Source organism: Cebus imitator, unplaced genomic scaffold (genome assembly GCF_001604975.1).
Source record: "Cebus imitator isolate Cc_AM_T3 unplaced genomic scaffold, Cebus_imitator-1.0 Scaffold58, whole genome shotgun sequence".
In the NCBI taxonomy this organism is placed as follows: Eukaryota; Metazoa; Chordata; class Mammalia; order Primates; family Cebidae; genus Cebus; species Cebus imitator.
In genome coordinates this window covers 2,067,140-2,077,454 of record NW_016107373.1, presented here as the reverse complement: position 1 = coordinate 2,077,454, position 10,315 = coordinate 2,067,140, and the positions used below count along the sequence as shown (strand labels likewise).

At 48.0% G+C, this 10,315-nt stretch overlaps 1 long non-coding RNA gene across 1 annotated transcript; it reads left to right on the top strand.

The window, feature by feature from the left end:
• Positions 1 to 1,106: 1,106 nt before the first annotated feature.
• On the top strand, positions 1,107 to 3,329 carry LOC108304888. The gene is made up of 3 exons (XR_005200404.1): positions 1,107 to 1,254; positions 2,280 to 2,374; positions 2,958 to 3,329. It is a non-coding gene; the product is annotated as an uncharacterized LOC108304888 (long non-coding RNA).
• The last annotated feature ends 6,986 nt before the right edge of the window (positions 3,330 to 10,315 follow it).

The following is a 10,315-nucleotide window of genomic DNA, read 5'->3' as shown; positions in this document are numbered from 1 at the left end:
TCTCAGAATCACAGCGGGAGACAAACAGACAACTGGAATGGCCTATTCTCCTGGTACTCTTTTACTTTACTTCTCCACTCACTTCCTCCTATTGCCTTTGAACTACTAGACCTGAACAACCCCTGTCCTACCCTTCCAAAGGGAGCAAGAGTAATAGCTAGCACTTACTGAGTGACAACTATGTACCAAGCATGCTTTTGCTCAGCTTTTCTGGGACTCCAGCTCTCAGTCCCTGTGACACTCTTTCCTTTGCCAAACTTTCCATCTCTCAACTCCCTGTCTCATCTCTATCTCCAACTCCATCTTCTAACCACTTATAGGATAATCCACTGTCATTCTTCCAGAGGCCGAATCTTATGTGACTAGACCCTTCAAGGTTGGACCACTCCATCTCTATGCTCCGACCGTCATTAATTTCTCTCAGGAATTGGCTCATGGTCCAGGCTCCCCTTTTCAACATCCAAGCCAGCTCTTACTAAAATGCCCTTACAGAGAAGCCATTTCTGTGGGCAAAAACACTGCCTCACGTCCCCACTGCCAGTTTAGCCCCCGATTGCTGGGCCTTTAGAGTCCCCAGAAGTAACCCCATCATTTCCCCCCAGGCCCCGGAACCTATCCAGACCCCAAGAATGGCCACAGCATTTCACACAGGTTACAAGAGCTCCAATAAGCAATTTTGACTCCAGCCTTCTGCTGCCTGACTCCTCTGTCCCCATTCTCCGAGTCCCGACCACCTTTCCCCTCCCTCCTGCCCACTCACTTGCCCACCAACTGTTTAGCAAAGCAAAACCCTCTTTATCAAGTGATTCAATATGACACTCTCATTTTCTCTTGAAGGGTTCGTTTGTACTTTTAGAGCCCCAAATGCATTCTTCTTTGGGGGAGAAAATTGCTTTTCACCCGTTACTGAGAAGACGCTGGATTTGGAGTGTGATAAACGGCTGAATCAACTCAGGGGAAAATATAAATAAAACCGTTACCCCAGGATCTCGCGATGCGAGGACTGACTGGTAACGGCCACCACGCTTCCCAGGCTCATCATTCACTGGGCTACTGACCTGTCAATCACTTCTGCTGGGCCAATGAGGACTACCCCCGACACAAACGTTGGAGGGCAGGCCTATCGCTCCCTGCTATTTGAGCCCATGGAGAGGAGCCTGCTGCCCACAGCTGCTGGTCTCACCACGAGGGCCTGGCATCGTAGGCAGGGGGAATGGGGAGGGGACGGTAGGGTCAGCCTAGACTCACACACAGGTTAGAGCCTTTGGAGGGGGAAGGGGAAAAGGCTTAGTACTTACTAATGGGTTTTATTAATAGTAGTGTTAGGTAGGCTACACTGGCTGGATTCCGCCCCCACACCTGCCATTCCGTCATTCTGTGACCGTGGGTGAATCTCTTCCTCATCTTGGGGCTCAGTTGCTTTTTCATAAGGAGAGGATTGATTGTCCATAATCTTTCAACCCCTTTGCTTTTGGATATTGTGGAAGATGCCCTACCTCAAGAAGGGGAGAACCCAGATTACCCACAGGCTAGTTAATTGTGAACGTCAGGGAAAGGGCCAGAGTAGAGAAGCACTACCAGGATGCAGAGCCAGGAGGATGCTCAAATGGAAGGAAGAAGAGACGCCCTTCAGCCAAAGGAGAGCTTGGAGGGTGAGGGGAAGTGGCTGCTTACCAGAAAGGCCTCCTGAGTGTGACCTCAAAAGACAGAGGATGGCCAAACGCAGAGGCTCACGCTTGTAATCCCAGCACTTTGGGAGGCTGAGGCGGGTAGATCACTTGAGGACAGGCGTTCGAGACCAGCCTGGCCAACATGGCAAGACTCCATATCTAACAAAAATACAAAAATTAGTTGGGTGTGGTGGTGGGCAACTGTAATCCCAGCTACTCAGCTGCTTGGAAGGCTGAGGCACAAGAATCACTTGAACCAGGGAGGTGGAGGCTGCAAGTGAGCCGAGATTGCACCATTGCCCTCCAACCTGTGTGACAGAGTGAGACCCTGTCTAAAAATAAGAGGAAGCATTTTGGTCCACTCAGACAGGGTTAGATAGAAATGAAAAAGCTATTGAAACTGAAGAATGCCCTGTAACCCCACTTATGGGTTGTTTTGATTCTTTCCTGTAGTTTCCTGATAAAAGGTCCTTTTGAAACATTCAATTCTCACCAAGTTGAACGCAGATGTGTTCCCATAGTAAGAGTGAGGCCCCTGCATTTGCTGCCTTCTCGGTTTTCCCAACCAACACCGTGGCCTCCCCTCTGTACCCCATTCATATGCCTCAGAAGCTGACAATGACTGCTGGGCTTTCCCAGTGAATACCGGAACACCATTTCCTGCAGCCTGAAAAGAAGACAGTATAATTATTTGGCAGCAAGAGGTGAGCATGGGTAAGAAGGGCGGAACTCCTTCGCCCATACCCACCCCTCCTCCTCTTCTCCTTTCCCCATATTCTTTCTCCCCATCCCTTCCCTCCCCCCACCTCCTGACTCTAACCCAGGCCACCAAAATGTTTTCCACTCCTCCCTCCCTCCCCAGGATTTCCGGGCGCCTGAAAGAAGGACTGTTCCCTGGCACTAGTTTGTCATTGTCTGCTCCACTGAGAAATAATCAGCTCCCAGAAAGTTTGAGAAATTGATTTGCAGAAACAGGGCACCAAACCAGTTTAGAGGCAGGATCTGTAGTCAGTAGAGCTGACAAACGCCATTTCCCCGACCCATTGGGTATCTGAATACTTGTCATTGGCCCTTGAGAGCTCATCAGCTATGTGTAATAAGCTTGCCCAGGACCAAAAGTGCCTCTTGCTGCTTAAATGTCTACCAGAAAGATTCCACTTGTCAAAGCACCTGCCTCCCTCCAAGGACTTTTTCCCTCTGTCTCCTTTTTCTCATCTTTACACTGTTCTCCACATTGCCTCTTCTCCTGTGCCTTTCTCTCTCTCTGGTTCGATTTTTTTTTTTCAGCCCAAGCCAGAAACAAGAGACATGATGATGGTAGTGGTGCCAAGGAGGAACTTTAACCTGAGCGCCATCCACACACAGGAGGCAGGCCACCCTCCCGGCCACACTGCGAATGAATGTTGGGCGCCACCCGGGTCCTCAAGTGCTTTCCCAGTCACCCCCAGCTGCCAGGTTCCCCAGGCCTACTATAGACGGGCCACCCCACTTTACCCCCAACACCCTACAATCATTAGAACCTGAACCCTGCCTCCCATGCCTGCCTCCATGGCAGGCCCCTGCAGAAACCAAACACAGTCACCTTAGACTCTGGCATACTGAAACCAGGGCCTGACCCTGGCCCTCTCGCCTGCAATTTACTATTTAATAAAAATGTTGCTAAAGAATATTCATGCATCTGCAATATGTTTGTTTCCGAATGTAGCGTCAAATGACAGCCCCTTTTCTTTCTCCCCTTTTTCCCCATTGTATCCTTTCTGGGATCACAATGACAAGGAGAGGCTAAGAATGAAGGTAAATTTGGGGGAAGTGCCACAATCTTCATTTCTCAGAAGAAATCGACAGTAGACTGTGCTATGCAAGGGCAAGGCGTTTCAGAGTGTAGATACCCCTGTTCCCTCCAGCTAAGAAGATGGACCCGCCTGGCCAACATAGCAAAACCCCAGCTTTACTAAACATACAAAAATTAGCCGAGTGTAGTGACACACACCTGTAATCCCAGCTACTTGGGAGACTGAGGCAGGAGAATCGCTGGAACCCAGGAGACAGAGGTTGCAATGAGCCAAGATCACACCACTGTGCTCCAGCCTGGACAATAGAGCAAGGCTCCATCTCAGAAAAAAAAAAAAAAAAAGAAAAAGAAAATGGTTTCCCTGGGCGCAGGACATAGCACCAGATTGGAGAGTACTTCCCCTACTCTATTAGGACATTATGTAACAAAGACTCCGGGTTCTTTGTGTTATTTATAATAAAAGGCCGAAAATAGTTACATTTTAGTCCGTTCATGTAGTGAACTATTGTGTAGCTGTTGAAAGGCATTTGAAGACTTTTTTTCACGAAGGAAAAAGGCATATTCCAAAACTGTATGTGCAGTATGTTCAAATTTTATAAAGTATCTATGTGCATAGGAACTTTGCAGAAAGACACCAAAATTTCTGGAAATTGGAATTCTGGCTGATTTTTTTTTATCACTTTTTAAAATTTTCTACAATGAACATGATTATCATGAGAAAAAAGAAATCCCATATTATAAAAGTTTTGGGTTCTCCCTGCTGGAAATGAAGAAGGAATCGCAGCTGACCTAGTGAGGGGGCTATTAGGGCCGGTGCTTTCCGACACTGACGGCTTAGGCCAGCGGAGGTGGAGGCCCTCATGGGAACCAGATCCTATAATCCTGCCAACCGTCAGAAGGAGACACATTTAGATCTGGTGGAGGACAAGGCAGTCTGTTCCTCCCTCACCACCTCCCACTCACTTTTCCTTTCTCTTACACCTTTTTTGTGCTGTAGTGACAAGCACTCTGCTCTTAAGGGCAGAAGACCTGGGTCCACATCTTTACCCTTACACATTCCCCCTAGATAGGTGGCTAGATGAATTTTTCAGTGCTACCAAACCTTACCCCATTCACCCACAAGACACAGAGCAAAAGCCTCCAATGAGCAGCTCAATCGTACCTCACGGCCTTTGCAATTTTTTTTCTTTTTTTTTTTTTTAACACACATCTTCTTAGCAGCAATTTCTTTTCCCTCTTTCTAGAATGTCATGCCCCCAGACATCATGTGGTTAGTTCCTTCTTGTCATTTGAGTCTCTGAGTAGCACCTCCTCAAAGAGTTCCTCACTCCCCTCCATCTCTTTCCATACGTTTTTCTATTTTATTTTTGCTGAGCACTGATCCCTAAGATTATCTTATATGTTTGCTCGCTTGCTTCTTGTCTCCTAGAAATTAAACTCTCTGGGAGCAGGAATCTTGTCTGCCTTGAGCAGGTATCTCCATTACCTAAAACACTGTCACTAATTAAATGAGTCAAGCACCGTGCAATACCTTCTCACCATGTTTTCTTAATCCTCCCCAAGAACCTCGTGTGGTTTACATATGAGAGAAAGGTTAAGAACAGAGAGGTGAAGTACAATGAGTAAGTGGCAGAGTCAGAATTAGCACTAATTCTGGAACACTCTGCACTTTGCTACCCCTCCCTCCCATGCAGCCAGCATGAAGTCTATTTTGGAGAGAGAGGGCTGGGATGGACAGTTCAAGGGCAGGAAACATTAAGAACCAAATTTCTGAGTCTGGAAAGTTCAAAATAGTAAAAAGACAGAATTGGGTTACAGTCATGGGAAATAGCGGGAGCAAAGGCTGGAAAGAGCTGGAGAAGCTTGCTTGGATCTTGAGACCATTTGGTAGGTAACTGAGTAACACACACTCCCTTTCATTTATTCCATAAGTAGACACCGCACACCTCCTGAGAGCTTTAAGTGGTTCAGAACTTCCCTGGAATGGGCAGCCCCTGTCCTTAAGTAAGCACCTACTGTGTGCTCCATGTGGCTCAGGACACGTCTAGGCTGGGAGATCATTGTCCTTGTCCTGCTGGTGCCTGGGGTACTGCCTCGAGTCATTTGGGTGTCTGCTTAACAGGGGTTACCTGCCCTGAGCAGAGACAGATGGGAGATTTCAGTCATCATTAAGGTTTATTGACCAGCAAGGCTGGAATTTCCCAGAGAGAGGAATTAATCTGACTGCCGACTGAGAGCAGACATCCTGCTGGGAGTAGTTACATAAATTCTGTTGCTCAAATTAATTAGGATTGTGATTCATTTGTTTAATGAGGAAGAATCTGATGATGGCAAGAGCCAAGCCAGCCTGACCTTTCAGAGCCCAGCCAATCCCAGGTGACACTGTGGCAGGTGGGAGGACCTGGCGGCTGGAGCAGGGCTCTGCCGTGGGAGGAAGAACCTGGCCAATCAGTAGGAGGAACAAACTGAGGCAGTCAAAGACAGCCAATCAGAATTCAGTGCTAGCTTAGAAGGGGGTCTGAGGCTTCGGAGTCTCCCTAAGCTCATGTTTCTGTGGTCTCTTGGGTTCCCAAGCATGGAAGGATCTCTCAGCTTCATCCAGAGTCTTAGACCGTCCTCTTTTTCCAAGCTGTGGAGAAAAATTTCTGACAGCCCAGATAACCTCAGCAGCACTCCCAGGACCCATCCGGCCATTTCACCCCAGCCCCAAAATTGGCAGGAGGAAGGGTTCTTTCAATAAAGCAAAAACCTGTTGCCTGAAGCACATAGAAATATTCTTCTCTTTCTCCTACCTCTACTTACAAACTGACCCCTCCCTTGTATCCAGAATGCCCTTACTGCCTGTTCAAGGTAAGCCCCAAATCCCACCAGCATTGCCTTCATTCTACCTGTGAGGCCCCTGCTGGCCTGGGTCTTAACTTGCTTAAGACCTGGGTCTCAGTTGCCCTAATATTTGTGAGAGACAGGATGGTTGCTGGAGGAGGGTAGCCGTGGTGGGGAGGGAGAGTTGTAGAAATTCCACATGGCTCCAGGGGTCATGATTCATATTATAGTGTATGTGATGGTGCCCTTTGGGATAGAACAGAAAAGGTGCTTCCTGAAGGTGTGCTTCCTGGTGGCTCTGGAGAAAGAGGGTCAGAGTCAGCAAATGTTTGAAGATTGAGAAGGATTTGCTGATGGACTAGATGTTGGGGAGAAGAAAGGAGAATAACACAAATTTGGGGGCTTAGGAATTCATGCCAACATCTGCAGAAGCTCCCAGGAAGCCCTGTTTTCTTTTTCTTTTTTTTCTGAGATGGCATCTCACTCTCTCACCTAGGCTGGAGTGCAGTGGCTTGATCTCAGCTCACTGCAACCTCCACCTCCTGGGTTCAAGCAAGTCTCTTCCTCTGCCTCCCAAGTACCTGGGATTACAAGTGCGTGCCACCATGCCCAGCTAATTTTTGTGTTTTTAGTAGAGACGGGATTTCACCATCTTGGCCAAGCTGGTCTTGAACTCCTGACCTCATGATCCACCTGCCTCGGCCTTCCAAAGTGCTGGGATTACAGGCATGAGCCACCACGCCCGGCCGGGAGCCTTTTTTTCTTTCGATGCTCCCCCACCTCTTATTGTGACAGACCAGACTGGTATGACCTGGATAAACCATAAGCTGGGCTCAACAGGACCGGTGATGAAGCAGGAGCATCATCAAGGGTGGGTGCCTGGCTGTCCCAGGGGCTTCGCCTGCTTTACAAACCAGACCAGGAAGCTTCATCTGGAGCCTGGTCAGTTGTGCCTCAGTTAGAGAACGAATAGTCACAAAGGGACACTGGTCTGGGAACCAAAACTTCAAAATGGAGTGAGCTGGGACAGATCTGTCAGCTCTCTGGGCCTCAATTTCCTCATCCTTGAAAGGTGCCTGCGATCTGCTGAGGAGAATAGAGCTTCTGCTCTTGTTCCCTACAGACTGTCACTCCGTCAGCTGCTAGAGGGATCTTTTGTAAATCTAAGTCAGACTTTGTTACTTCCTATATTTTAAATCCCTCTAAAGTCTCTTCAACACATTCAGAATTTCTAAAAAAAAAAAAAAAAAAGAGAGAGAAACTAATCCTTGACTAAGGAGGCCCATGTGATCTAGCCCCTGCCTACCTTTCAGCCGTCCTCCTCTGCAGCACCAGTCCCTCACCTCACTCTGCCCACATCAGTGCTCCTTCTGATCCTTGAATCCAAGCCCACTCAATCCATAAGGCCTTTGCACTGACTGGTCTCTGTCCCTGGGGCATCTTTCCCCAGCTCTTTACATGGGTGGAAACTTAATTCTTTCACCGCTTAAATGTCACCTTCTTGGACAGACTTTCCCCAACTAATCTGAAGTGGCTCAGGCCCCATCCATTCCCCTATCTAATTTTTCACTGTAACACTTTTTACTACTCACCCTTTATTGGTTTGTTGTCTACCTTCCTCACCAGGAATTTAAGGTCCAAAAGGCCAGGGGCCTTCCCCATGGTATCAGTCAGGGTCCAGCCAGGAGAATAGGAGCTGCACTAGATATTTCAGAGGTGTTATTTAATAAAAGGAGTTAGTTTAAATATAACATATTAGAGGGAGAGGGAAAATCTAAAAGCAAACACTGAAGTAAGACCAAGGTAATAACCACAAGAAACAGTGTTTGTTGTCAGAATCTATGTGCTAGGACCGGGTACGGTGGCTCACACCTGTAATCCCAGCACTTTGGGAGGTGAAGGCAGGAGGAACGCTTGAAGTCAGGAGTTCAAGACCAGCCTAGCCAACATGACGAAACCCCATCTCTACTAAAAATACAAAAATTAGCCATGCATGGTGGTGGGCGCCTGTAATCCCAGCTACTCAGGAGGTTGAGGCAGGAGAATCACTTAAACCCGGGAGGCAGAGGTTGCAGTGAGCCAAGATTGTATCACTGCACTCCAGCCTGGGCGACAGAGACTCCATTTCAAAAAGAAACAATGGCCAGGTGCAGTGGCTCACACCTGTAATCCTAGCACTTTGGGAGGCCGAGGCGGGTGGATTGCCTGAGCTCAGGAGTTCGAGACCAGCCTGGGCAACATGGCAAAAACCCATCTAGGAAAAACCCACAGAGCTAGGAGCCAGCCTTCTGAGGGGACATCACCCAGCTGCCACTCACCTCTAGGGTGGCATGGGGAGGCTGTTTCCGGGAGTGGTGAAAGGAGCTAGAAACTAGAGCCAGCTTCTGCCACGAGGAAGAAGGGCCATTGCTGGCGCAACCCTGGCAAGCATAGAGGAAGCATAAAGGAAGGATCAGTTTCCTGCTTCCTCTTCCTGCCTTCCAGTGTCTGGCTAGTGTCACTGCTGATAAGAACTGAAAGTCCCATGTCAAAGGATATACCAGCCCCAGCATCACACAGAGAGCATTAAAAGGTAGGATTTGAGCCAGGTGCAATGGCTCACTCATGTAATCCCAGCACTTTGGGAGGCCGAGGTGGGCAGATCACTTGAGGTCAGGAGTTCAAGACCAGCCTGGTCAACATGGTGAAACCCCGTGGGCTCATGGACCTCAAATTCCAGCTGAGGAAGACAGACAAACCAATAAAGGGAGAGCAGTAAATATCTACTAAAAATACAAAAATTAGTTGGGTGTGGTGGCACACACCTGTAATCCCACTACTTGGGAAGCTGAGGCAGGAGAATTGGTTGAACCCAGGAGGTGGAGGTTGCAGCGAGCCAAGATTGCACCACTGCACTCCAGCCAGCGTGACAGAGTGAGACCCTGTCTCAAAAAAAAAAAAAAAAAGGTGGGATTTGGAGCAGAGAAACAACAGCAGAATGATTAGTACACCTATGTTGCACAGTGTTTTAGCCCTGTGCTGGAAGAGCGCTTGGCCTCTAATAGATCATCAAATATTTGTTGAATGGATGGATGGAAAATGAATGATACGCCACATACAGTGTGAGTAGCTAGGGGTGCAGAATGAGACACACACTCTAACCTCAAGTGGCCCACACTCTAGTAAGATAACAGGCATTGTTTATGGTTCAGGATAAAAGTGACAAGAGAAGAACCTGCAATGTACTGTGGAAGCACAGAGGAGGATTCATGATGGCCAGGACAAAAAGGAATTAGCGAGACACACAGAGATGCTGAGGGCCAAAGGTGTGGGGCTGCAGAGCACATCAGGTCTGGGAATAGTTCGGGCAAAGGCAGAGAGCTTGGAGAGAGTATGACTCAAGTAGTTCATGACAGCTGGAGCATCTATAGGACGTCGGTGTGAACTGAGCCTGGAGCGCTCAAGTCCAGCTCATGAAGCCTTCATATGTCATGCTCAAGGCAAAGGAGCACCAGCCATGTTTTATGAGCAGGACAGGAACATGATCAGAGAGTAATATGATCAGATCTGAAGAGTGCAAGTTTGTAGGGAGAAGAATGAAGACTGGAGCCCAGTTGGAAAGTTGTTAGAATAGTAGAATAGTCCTGGATAGAAAGAATCCTGTCTTAGTCCATTCCTGCTGCTATAACAAAAAGCCTTAGAATGGATAACTTATAAATAACAGAAATGTATTTCACAGTCCTGGAGGTCAAGGTGCCGGTAGATTCAGTGTCTGGTGAGGGCTTGCTCGCTCCTTCCAAGATGACACCTTGTTCCTACGCCCCCCAGAGGGGATGAACGCCTTGTCCTCACATGGCAGAAGGATGAGAAGGGCCAGGCAGCTCTCCCAAGCCTCTTTTACGACAGCATTAATCCTATTCCCAAGGGCAGAACGCTCATGACTTAATCACCTCCCAAAAGGCCCCACCTGTTAATACCACCACATGGGGATTAAATTTCTTTCTTTCTTTCCTTCTTTCTTTCTTTCTTTCTTTCTTTCTTTTTTCTTTCT